General features: G+C 23.1%; 1 protein-coding gene across 2 annotated transcripts in view; it reads left to right on the top strand.

Moving 5' to 3' along the window:
• Positions 1 to 10,193: 10,193 nt before the first annotated feature.
• LOC114126261 (uncharacterized) overlaps positions 10,194 to 13,973 on the top strand; it is a 39,280-nt gene continuing 35,500 nt past the window's right edge. The window contains exon 1 of one of the 2 annotated variants that reach the window (XM_027990163.2): positions 10,194 to 10,482. The gene's annotated coding sequence lies outside the window, so the exon portion shown is untranslated. The remainder of the gene's footprint in view (positions 10,483 to 13,973) is intronic. The other variant, XM_027990165.2, reaches the window with a different exon arrangement.

The following is a 13,973-nucleotide window of genomic DNA, read 5'->3' as shown; positions in this document are numbered from 1 at the left end:
CGTTAGAAAGTAACATTACATTGTTAAATCAATATATTTTACTTCCCTCTAGAAGTACATATAAAATAAGAACCTAAAATAGTTGTGTTTCCTATGCATTTGATTTGAAGACAATTGAAATAAATTAAGTATATATTATTAGTGCATTTACAACAATATAATATATTATATTTGTTATTAGTAATTACTATCAATTGTATAAATTATTGCAAAATAATTATCACATAAGTATTTTATAGTTTTATTTATTTTTTTAAACATAATTTTATATAAATATTATGTTTAAGTTTTTAAAATAAATCAAAAAAGATTTTTCAGTGATAATATGTAATAATATATTAACACACAATAAATAGCTACGGTAAAATTATTTTCTAATTGACAAATGAATTGTTAAGAGACAATTTTTATTCTACACGTTTTTATATTAAATGTTGTAATATAAAACATTTTCAAATGTATTTAATCATATTATTTATATTATGATAGTTGATTTTAACATTTAATAAGAAATTTAAAAGAATGCAAGCGATTTTATTATGTTAGCCTTATTCTCTTTTAGGGTGCTATAATTCTTAAAAGGAAATACATTAAAAATTTACAAACCAAGGTTAGGCTATCGTATAAATAATAAGATAATTTTGAAGTATATTTTTAGATAGGATCAAAGTGATTTCCACTTATATTATAGAATAATTTTAGATTAGTTTGCTCAACAGATATTAAAAATTAATTTAAAATATTTTAAACTCGCTATTCCTACATTATTATGTATATTTATTTCGTTTTATGATATCTTAATATTTCTAGAATACAATTTGATTGAAGGGATGATGGTCGTAAAAATGCAATTATGTGACACGTCGAGATACAAAATATATGATAATGTGGTTTTCTAATGCAATTCGTGAATGGGATGGTGGGATTTGAAGGAGATTTTGTAGATCATAATAAATAAAAAATAATATCTATCTAAAATTTTCATCAATAGTCTTGTGACAGCATCAGATTCGTGGAGTTTATGACGTGTCATTGTCTATCGTATTTTGTATAACAAACATTATTGTGGTGTTTCGGTGTACAATCGTTTGGCTAGAGATCATGTAGGGCTTAAGGTGGGCCATTGTAGTATTCACTGTTGGCATATTTTAGATTCTGAACGAAGTGATGAGTGTATTGATTTTACAATGGTCAATATTTTTTTTTTTTTAATAACTTGTCAAAATAATGTTTCAATTTTAAACTTCGAGGGCGTGGTTTCTGATGGAAAAATGAATATCCTTGGTGCATTATAAAGGATAAAAGTAAGAATTTTCCAACAATTCTATACTGTTGTGCACACTATGGAGCTGATCTTTACGTCGAAAGATATGTTTATATGCATATATATATATATATATATATAATATAATATATACATAAAGATTCTATATTTTTATTTTTAACTATGCAAATATTTCAATAATAATAATAAATAGAATTTCACTTACAGTGCTATTGGGTCGGAAAAAAATTAATTAAAAAAAATCAAATGGTTGTCATAAAGAAATTGCATTTTTACACTTGAAATAATTTCATAATGTAATTAAAAATGAGCAATGTGTCTATTGTATTGATTTTGAACAGCACCCGTTAATAACTATTATATATCTTAGTATTGTGAGTGGGATCTTTGAATTGTCTGTCATTGATCATCATTGCACAGAGACACGTCTACTTGAAAAATATTGTAATAATTGTTTTTCCTCCCATGAAATTTGACGTTAACTTTTTTCCACGGTCCACTAGTTAATTTCAGAACGTCCAGCTGCCGCACCTCGTGAAAGTTTCTTTTGTAGAAAAACGAAATTACACGAGCAATATAAATGTTTGCTTTATGTCCGGCGTATGTGGCCATGCGTGAAACGAGACTTGTCGGTATTTTCGTTATACATGGATAGGAAATTTCCGACGTCAATCCCCGACTATCATTTACTCTAATCAAATTGTATCTGTATAGTATACAATGTTTAAACTATATATGTATATATTTATACAATATATAAATATATATATATATAAGACATATAAACTATAAAGTCATTCTTATTTCTCGGTTGATTCTATATTATTAGTCATTACGAAATATGGTTGAAATAAATTGCAATACTGTAGTATCATAATATATAATTATGTATGATGTGGTAAATGTTATTTATAGTCTTATAATATAATATATAAACATTGTACAGGTATCACGAAAACTTATTTTGACTTTGTATAGTATAACATTGTTTGTTTTATCTACATTTGTGTACAATTCAAGTTACAAAATATAGTTGTACATTATTAACATATAGAATTTGAATAAAGATAATTTGCTCGATAGCGAATTGTTGAATTTTTATAAAATAGAATATTTAAAAGTAATTTTGGTTTTGGTTTTCTAGGCTTAGAAGCTATATTAGAGTGCATAATATGATTTATTTTGAAATTTTTTTTGATTATTTATTTGTTTTTATTAAAAACCTTTGGTAGGACGATCAAAAAAAAATTATTGACGATTATTGAATAGTGATATAAGTTAGACATTTCGTTATAAATATATATTATAATATTGATACTATTATTAATATTATAAAATTACAAAATTTACTTTAATAAGTCAAATTATAATTTGATTAGTTAGAAGTTATTATATTATTTAATTTTTTTTTTAATGATTTTTGTAAACGAGATTATTTATATTTAAAAAAAATTAAAATATACATTTTCAGGTGTATTTATTTTTAGTTATTATAAGATTAAAGTTAATTCAATTCAAGAAAAATACAATTTATAAGTTTTCATATTTAATTGAAATCTTTTTTTAATTAGAATTATTTGTTTACATACAATTCAATTAAAATTTTAGCCATATATATCAATATCGTTTTGAGTTATTAGTGGTTTTTAGTATTTATATTTTTATTTTATCACAAGAAAATTAAATTTTATTTCTATAAGACTAATATTACCTACGGTGTTATTTATTAAATTATTTGAAATTTTTCGTTATATGAATATCGGTTTTTCATACCCAACGAAATAGATTAAAAAAAATATATTATAACCATTCAAAATTAATTTTATTCAAACATTTTTAATCTATAGCTTTATTAAATATTTATTACTCATTTCTTAAGTTTTAAAAAATTAATTTAATTATTAATTTATTTATTTTTAAAATTGACCTTTTGAATTCAAAATTAAATTGAATGTTTAATTTAGTATTAGTTGCATTGTATTAGTAGTTCGAAAAAATTATTATTTTCTCTTTCCGTTAATTTAATTAAAATATTAAGTATTATTTTGAACACTCAAAATGATAAATACAAAATGTTTGATGTGTTTTTATTTAAATTTTTTTAATGAAAATAACATGTGATTATTGCACATCTAAGAAATATACATAAATACCTACATTTATATTTGATACTTCGTTTCAAAATTTATTTGCTCAATTTTTTAAAATTTGTTAGTGTTACTGTCATTTTTAACAATATGATTTAAATTAATGTAAAAAATTATTTGAACACTGAAAATACCTTTATCCTAGTAACATTAGTTTCAAAAAAAAAAAAAAAGGTTTAATTATTTATTTATTTATAAGAAATATTTCAATTTTTGAACTTGAAATTGTATTTGCTTAAAATCATTGAACTATTTTGGATAATAATATTTATTTAATAAATTTTAATAATACCTTTAAGATCAGAATTGGGTAGGTATGCCTAAATACATATACTAATTTAAATTAGAATTAATCATTTAAATGTATTAAAATGTTGTATACTATGTTTATCAATTATATTTAGTTGTTAAATTTTTTAATTGACGAAGTTTGAAGGTAAGTAAATACTAAATCTCATTTACGCAATATAAATTGATTTTAACATTGAAACAATAACAATTTTTCAAAGTTTCTTCATATTTCACCAAATGCATTTTGAGTTTCATGATATTTAATTATTGTACTTTGTATATAGTGGATGTATTAAAAGAATCAGAATATATGTCATATAGCTTTTTTTTATAGAATATTATTGAAGTTATTTTATGTTTAATGGTTATTCTTCATGGTTTAATATATATTATATATCATACGTACTACAGAAAAATAGCTAAAATAATATAAATACAATGGTTTATTTATGGTATTAATTATATTTCATTCAGATATAGTTATTAAATTGAGTCATACTATTATAGGAACTTACCTACTTTTTATAGGAATAAAAAAAAACTGAGGAACTCGGTTTCACTGGTTGGTAAATTTCGAATTTTTAAATTTTATAATTTATGAACAATAATTTTATTATTAGGTACTTGATTAAAATTTAACTATTTGAAATTTCAGAATTACAGTATTTAACTGTAGATAAATTGTACTAAATGCTCATAAATAACACACTCAGTGTTGTAAAAAACTAATAGAGTAAAAAAAAAAAAAAAAAAAAATAGCACTGTAAAAAGTGATTGATGATATCTTTAATAAAAAAAAAGAATTGACCATCCTTATTGCTATTATTAGTTATATAGATATAATATTATAATATTTTTATAAACTATTATCTACGATAAAAGTTGTAATAATGATGATAATGTAATTTAATTCTGCATAATTCACGACTAAATCAGTTTGTTTTTTCTGTTATAATACAATAATTAATATGAATAACTGTAAAGATTTAAAATATTTAACAAATATCTGTAATTTAATTTTCAAGGTATGATATTTTAGATATTTATTGACATTTTAAAAATCTTCGACTTCTTTTAATTTTTATTCACCTAATGTTTGATAAAATGTTTGTTTGCATGTAAAAAAGATTGAGCATTTTTCAAAATTTTTAAAAAGTTAAGTTAGATTACCTAACCTAATGGTGTTTTTTTTAACATGAACCAGTCAATATCTCAGTAAGTATTAGGAATTGAAAACATTTTTTTTTAAACTTTTTAGGTTTTACTGGTTTACACTGTGTTAAATTTTTATAATTTTAACTACCTCTTAACTTATTAGATTAAATATTATCAACTTTTGATTTTTGAATAGTAATATCTTTTTTCGATAAAAAAAATCTATAAACATTTTGAAAAAAATAATTTTAACGTTTACAGTACTTAATTTTGAGTAATCGGTTTGCGACTTATGAAAGTTTAAAGAATCATTATCAATTTTCTGATATACTGGGCAATCTATCAAACCCAAAAGTAAAAACTAGAAGTCAAAACAAAATTTTTTATTGATTTAACGATATATCTATAACTAATACTACTATAACTATAAAGTATAATAATAGTCCTACTAATCGGACATACCTATTTTATGGGCTATAGGATTGAAATAAATATATATTTCCCAATAACAACAAATTGAATAAAATAATACCATTAATGGTTTTTTTTGAGCATAATATGTGTTAATAATTAATATCGACAAATCAACAAAACGCTGTGTTTGGTGTATGATATAGTGTCTCATTTAAATTTGAAGCCAAATTGTGGATTTGACTATACTGAATAGGGTACCTTTTTTTAACTTTTTCAATATTTTAATGTTTAGAGTAGGTTTATGGGGTGATATGATGTATAATATTTAGGAGGTTTGTTTGATTTGAATATTTGAATTATGTTAGATTATTTCTTTCAAAATCAGGAGAAATAAGAGTCTTCAAATAGTCTTGCAAATATGCATTAAAAATAATATCACTCTTTTGATTCCTTTTTTTTAAGATAAGATACTATTTATTATGTCACGTTTGATTGTTTTTCTGTAAGAATTTTTTTTAATTAAAACTATTATTTTTGTAGGTATTGTATGCTTAGCTAGGAAGAACATTGGAAAAGATTGGTTTGTTAAGTTTTCTGTTGTATGAGTATTTTCATTGTTATTTATGTCCGTATGAGGTTGGAAGTTTTCTCTTGTATCTAAAAGAGAACTATACTTATAAGATTAACTTTTTGGTTTTTGGATGGCATGGGAATTATTTGTGTATTTCTTAATAGAGGCATAGTTTAACAATGATAAAAAATGTTTTTAATTGTATTTAGTTTGAGCTTTTAATTCGAGAGAGTCTCTATAATAAAAGGTTCATATTTATTTAATTTACCTATGTATTTGTTTGTGCATTTTGAATTATGTTAAATAATTCATTGAGTATTTTTTTCACTCAAATTTTTTGTACTTTTCCAAAAAATGTTGACTTGTATGTTTTAATGAATATGAATAGCAGTTTATTTTGAAATTAAATTTAGTTTTTAGGGTAATGTGTTACAGTAGGTAGTATATTTTTTTTGATGAAATTTCATTACGGTTTATTATTAAAAGTATTGGAGTATGGTTAGGCGAATGAATATATTTTGAATTTTAATTTGAGATGTATTAAGTATTTTATCATTCGTTATTTTATGCAGTATTCTGTCTCTTGTATTAGTTATTAATGAATCCCATAAAGAATGTTAGATATTAAAGTCACCTCTGTTATGTATGTATTTGTAAACTAATAAATTAATTTTGAATATTATTGGTGAGTTAATATCATATTTTGATTGGTATCTATTTATTATATTCATATAGGTTTGCACATAGGTAGGGCTGTTTGGGCTTTAACTCCACTTGAGGCCTTTTTTTATATGTGGATGGATACTTGGTAATAAGGCGTTATAGCCTTAAAAAATTGATAAAAAAATAAATAAAAATCATAGATATTTACACAATTTAAGATATACTGATTGTCTATTGATATGTTAAAATTTTAAATCAATATTGATGAGTTGTATATTGTGTGTGAAACAATAAAAAATGATTGTTTACATTTTCCAATCACCAACAAAAGGGTCACTTCGAATTTTGTGTTGGAAATTTCTATAATTATTTTCTTGGGTCACCATGCCGGGGGGATGTTGTCAGATTAAATTTAGCCATACCTCACTCAGAAGTCTGCGCACTCCTATGATTATATTTTAGATGTAAATATATTGATGTTATTTTAAATTCGGGATATGTTTTATTTTGATAGAACAATTTGTTGAAAGTAGTTAATCAAATTGTCGTTGTGAAAAAATATAGTGCACATGTTTGTTATTGTTAGTATGGTTGAACTTACATAAACTGTACCATCCAAACTATTAGATAATATGTATGTTGTAAGCTAAGGAATAACGAAAGTATTATTTTTAGTTTGTTGTGATTCATTTATGATTTCAATGCTCATATATCTCTCATATAATGTTTTTTTTAGTGTATTTTTAATTGATAAATACCTTTTATACTCCAAAGAAATAAGTATAATTGATATATATATATATATATATATATAAGCTATTTTTAAGGAGATAAATATTTGATAATATATGGTAATTAGCAACAGTAGTTACAACTGTTAGGAGAGAGATCTTAGATTGTATACGAATACAACAAATTTTATTTTGTGGGTCGCGTATTCTATAGTGTACCTATTATTATTAGCGTTTAATGTTTATATATGATTTATAAAGGTCAGTTAAGTTTTACTTGTTAAAAAATTGTTATTAATTATTGGATCTCTTTGTGTACGTGTTTTCTAAATAATCAGAAGAGATAATGTTAGTGTGTTATGAACAAGGCGATAATGTAATATGGTCTTCGGAGTAAAATTTGTGATTTGAGATAGAGCAATGATGAAGAAACTGCACCTTCAAATATTTAGCCATCCGAATAATGATTTATTAAAATTATTACTAATTTCTCGACTGTATTAGAATACATTTTGATGTTTCTGATTTTAATGTATTAATATATGCTATCTTGCTATCACTTAGAAAATTGTTTAGGTTTAAATGAAAAAAACTAGCTTGTTTATCTTCTAAATATTATAATAATCATAATTATTTGCAGACGGATAGAAATATAATCAAGCTCGGTAGGTTCATATCATGGGAACTAGCCTATATTTGTGTGTAAATTTACAGTTCTTGAAACTTTAAATAAGTTAATCTATACTATTTTAGATTCTGAACGAAGTAATGAATGTATTGATTTTACAATATTGTGTGTTCTTTTTTTTTTTTGTTTTTGTGCCTGTGTACACCATAACTTGTCGAAATAATGCTTCAATTTAAAACTTCAGGGGTGGTTTCCGATGGCAAAGTGAATATTTTTGGTGCATTATATAGGTTAAAAATTAAGAAATTTTCGTAGTTTTCAAAAAATCAGGAAAAACTTAAAACAAATGACGAAAAAATGGGAATTTTTACGCAAAATCAGAATCGAAAAAATCACTTTAAATACATGTAATTTTCATCAAATATTTATATTAGTTCTATTTATAAACTACATCATATAAGAATACATAGGCACAATTTTTTTTTATTAACTTTCAAAGTTCAAATATTGACAAAATTCGTTAAAATCATGAATATTTTCAAATAAGTTTACTTAAAAATTTATAAACAGTTTAGTATAAGATGCTTAGTGTTGAAAATTTAATACAAGATTTTCTATAAATTTGGTTTACAATAACTATAAAAAAAGTCGATTGTTAGCCAATTAAAAGAGTTTAACTTAAGTTTCAATATTTACGAAATCAATTATTCACGTGTTAACAAAATTATTTACAATTAAATAATTTTAGAATTTTGTTATAGTTAAAAATGACTAGTCGTATAAACTTGAAGCATACCCAGTTGTTTAAATTGCCATTCTCTATATTATATGATTTAGTGTTGAGGTATTCAGATCAATAAAACAAAAACCATATTTTTCACTAATAGTGGAAAATATATATCCTAGGCTGACAAATCATCTCCGTTCAGAATCGTTTTTCGTATATAATGATAGGTACCTATCATTGAATTTAAATTTAATACACTTATTAGAGTGACCTACTGTATGTCCGAGGTCCACTTAATGTCTACTGTACAGCAGAGGGTTACCCACTTGACCACCTCTTTTTATTGTTTAATATGTGTATGCAATTTATTTCTAGTTATTAAGTATAATATGTATTATGTATAATTAAATTATTACTTTAATCATATTATTCTTGTAAATGTTACGTTGTATACTCCGTTTGACATCATTAATCCGTTGGTGATTATGAAACATGAACTATGTTTTAAAAAATATTAAAAATATCTATAAGAACCATTAATTAAACAAACGAATAATAAGGATTTTATTTCTTTGTCATTTAATAATTAAATTAAATTAAAAAATATTGCTTTAGAGAAAAATAACTTATTTAAGGTTGGTTTCAAGTACATTTTAACTATAGCTAATAACCGTAGTAAGTTGTTCTTATAAAACCAAAAATATTGAAAACAAAAAAATATTTTTAATAGTTTATAAAGTAGTACACTAATACTTTGATATTCTGTAGTAAAGCTGAAATTAATTTTTTTTTTCGATAAAAATTTACAACTAGGTATAATTGTACTAGATTTATTGTAATCCTTATCATATTAAAATTAGATATTGAGAAGAATCTAAAAATACTAAAGTAATTATGATTGATTGTGTTAAAATTTTTAAAATTGAAAGGGTATCTAATTACAATTTTATTATGTTAAACTTTTTGCCTTTTCGGTTGTAGTTAATAGTTGAGGTAATTAATAATAAAGTTGTTTTTATTGGTATAATAATAAAATTTGTTTTAAAAGTTTTGAAACGTACTTTAAATTTGAATTAAAGCGTTTTTCACTTACATTACAAAATAATTGTAAATGCTTTTCTCTCAACAATCAAAAAGTTTTTACTAAAAATACATTAAATACATATTTTAATATTCTGTTTATCTCTTATTACTCCTTATAAATTATATCATAATATTTTCTTTTTAGGATATAATTATATTGAAAGTTTGTTCGTCATCATCGCAATGTTGAAGACAGGCAAAACAATATACAGTGTATAATATTTATCATAAATCGTGTAAATCGCTGGAGGGCGGGTAATGGGTATAGACGAGTGGCTCGGAAATCGTTCAAATCGAAATGGTGCAAAAAAAAAAAAAAAACAAAAAAACATTCATCGACAATAATTATCATATTCTATAGGCTTATATGCCGTTATATATTGTGTTATGTATAATATATTTATTATTTTGGTGTTTTGTGTGCAACCGATCGGCGAGAGGGCACGGCGGTTGTCCGGTGCGCCGTCGTCGTCGTTGTAGTCGTCGTCGGCGGCGTCGTTGTCGAGCGTGTTTGTACCCTTGCGCACACGGTAGGGGCTGTTGATTCCGACGGGGACGCATACTTATATATACGCACGTATATATATATATATATATAGATATTTTCATTTTATTTTCAAGTTATTATTCTCGTTTATCTGCGCCGCAACAAGTTCGTGTCTTCGCCGTCTTTGGGGCGCAGCAACAAGTCTTCAGATTGCACAAGTCATCGTCACCGCCATCACCTCCGTTGACGCCGAGACACGCCGCAGTCGTCTTCCTGTATCGTATTTGTAATTTATCATAGGTAGGTGGTACATAATGATAATATAATATGCGTAAAATTGTCATATTATAATAACTAACAATAATTATTATATTATATTAAATTTATAAATCTCAATAACTATATTGAGTAGTATATTGTTTCATATGAGTTATATATTAAAATAAAATAACTGTCATTGGACTGAATATTTATTTTGAACGTCAAGAGGTGGTCAATTTTTTTTAACACAATATTTTATCATACAACGAGTAAGTGTTTTTCTTTTTTCCAAAAAAAAAAAAAAAAAAACGATGATGGGATTTAAATCTTTTATTCAACCATATTAATATTTGTTTTACAAAATATGGATGGTAATTTTTTATCTATCATAATTATAGCATTAAATACGGCGTTTAAAATGTATTTATGTAATATGACGTGGTATACAATTATTTGGTTTTTGACTAAAATATGGGTAGAGTTTAAATCATCGTAAAAGTCCATAGTGATATTTATATTAAAATATAATATCGGCGTTGATTATTTTGAAACATTTAATAAAACAAGGATTTTTAATTTTTTTTTTTCATGCAACATATTCCATAATACTTATATATATATATATATATATATATATATAAGATTCGACATGAAATTAAAATAAATTACTTAAATTTACACAATATTAAATATCTCTGTATTTTACTTATTAAATAAATATATACAAGGTTTAATATTATTTATTTTTACAATGGTTCTTACTTAATTATCCAGTATTACTGTAATAATCTTATAGAGTATTTATTTAACTAAAATATCAAAATAACACTTAGATACTATTTATAATTTTTAAACCTTATTTAAACAATATATTTGTTTACCGTTACGAAATTTATAATCATGTACTAAGAATAAAAATATTAATAATCACTTTTAGAACTATACTAGTATGCACATTAAAATTGATAAAATTATCAAAAAATTACCTCAAGTCATTTTATGATTGAAAAATATTACAGTATTCAAATTTTAAATTCAAAATTGCATACTTTTTAGTTACGAATAGTATTTTTATACCATGAAACACTTTTAATTAGTAGGTATTCAGTATATTTTTGCAGATTATAGATCCCCATATTTATTTTTTAATTTATTAAATTTAAGCTCAAATCTGTAGTACATTTATTACTAACAAAAATTATGTAAAATAATAATTATAAACCTTATTTATTTAAGAACTCTAGAACTAGGCAGTTACAATTTTTATAAAGTTAATCAATTTTAATTTTTATATCATACAGTTGGGCATTTTTAACTATAAATCTAAAATTAATAAATTTGCATGCATTTTTTTATGGCTTCTTTAAATTTTGTTTATAATTTGGCTAGGATACATATATGATATATATAATATATATTATATAAGCTTTTAACTATCGAGTGTAGTGTTGCAGTGGGTGTATAATTTCAATCACATACACATCGTACATGTTATTTAAAATATTTTAAACTTTGAGCAGGGGAAGGAATGTATTTGTTTGGATTTTTTTATCTCACATTTCTTTAAATACAATTTGTTATCTTATATAGTTTTTTTACTTTGAAGTATTGACATTTTTGTAAAAAGTTTCTTTCTATCTATATCAAAAATACCTCTAACTCTTTGATCAGATTATTTATGATTACAGAAAATAGAAACGCTGAAAGTGTTCAATCATAAATATTAATAACACTCAACAATTATTTTTAAATGTAATATAAAAATAGTTTGAGTGTTTTGATTATAACCGAACTCAAGGATACGAAACAAACTATTTTATAGCTATAACAATGATATAGGTACTAAAATACATCATATAACTATAGTAATTATCTACTATATTGTAAATAAAAATTAATTCATTGTAAAAAGACCAGCGACTATTTTTTTTTTAAATCTATGTTGCACGTATAAAATATCTATTACCATGAACAAATTTTCTTCTTGTAAAACAACAATTGAAAAATAATTTCGTAACATTATGTACCTATTGTACCTATTATAAAAATATTGAGAAAACATTTTTTTTCTTATACATATTACATTTATTTTAATATTTATTTCATATTAAATATTATAACAGTCGGCATACATTTGCTTAGATACAAATTGTGTAAGTAATAGGTATAGATATCGTTTTTATTGATTTTTAAATAATATTTATTTGAGAAAACATTTTTCAATGATTATTTTGTTGAATTATTACAGGTGTTTTTGTTTTAAAATTAATTTTGAATATTCAATTTTAATTTTAAGCAACATTATTTTAGTTATCCTGTAAATTAAGATAGATATTGAATATCACAGAAAAGTTGGAATAGTTACTTTTTTTTACTATTTGTTTGTTAAAATAAAATAAAAGTTGTCCAATATTAATAAAACACACGATGAAATAAATAATTAAGATAAAGTTTTATAATTCTCGTAATATATTTTTCTCAAGTTATAATAAAAGGAATATATTATATTATTGTCCTCTTTAATAATCATAATAATGATTCAAATCGTTGTATTATTCTCTACAGATCTATTATTTAGAGTTATTAAATATTTTTCTGTCAAAAATTAACTGAGAATATTGAATCTGTAATAATTATATTATTATATTATATTATATTATATTATATTTGGTCTTTAATTTAAAGAAGTTTAAAATTTGTATTTAAATATTTTGTTTTATATAAGGTATAAGTATCTATTTTTTTCTAATCATCAAGCTATAATCAACTTTTGCTGTAGTCTTTTGTAATAGTGAAAATTTAACTTAACTTTAACCATATTTTAAGCATTAATAATTTAGTCTGTTTAAACTCTACCGAGCCATATAATAAAGATAACATGTAAAACTAATAGATATATAATATAATTCGTTTTATAGAACTCTTTAATTTTATTTTTATAGAAAATATTAACAGTGTAACTACCGAGACTCTTTTTATTGAGAATTATTGATACAATTAACTAAAATTTACTTTGTTGTGAATTTATTTATATAAAACTCTAGTAGTAACTACTTATTAATATGTTTCCAATATCCTTAAATCATCATTACTTCCTTTTACTTTGTTTATGGTAATAGTTTCACCCACTCTGATTTGAATTGTTACAAAGTTTCATGCGAACATTATGATATAAGCAATTAGACAGCATGGAAATTTGCTTTATCGTACTTAAATTCAAATTGTTCTAAATCTTCTTAACGTCAGGAAAAGAGGCCGAATCAATTGAAATTTCCCTCATTTACTGTTAAATACTTCATTGAGACTTAATACAATACAAATTAATTTAATATCATCATCTACATTTTCATAATAATCGTTAGAAATGTAATTTTGACTTCAATAAATCTCGAGAAATGACTTTTCTTCTTCTACATGATAAATGTACTTATATGAAGTTCACTACAATGCACGAGAACTGATAAATTAAATTTTTTGATATAACAATAATATTAATTTAAAATTGGATACATATATTTTTTTTTACACTA

The sequence above is a fragment of the Aphis gossypii genome, chromosome 1 (assembly GCF_020184175.1).
Source record: "Aphis gossypii isolate Hap1 chromosome 1, ASM2018417v2, whole genome shotgun sequence".
Taxonomy (NCBI): Eukaryota; Metazoa; Arthropoda; class Insecta; order Hemiptera; family Aphididae; genus Aphis; species Aphis gossypii.
The sequence above is the reverse complement of the archived record's forward strand: the minus strand, read 5'-3'. Positions and strand labels throughout refer to the sequence as shown.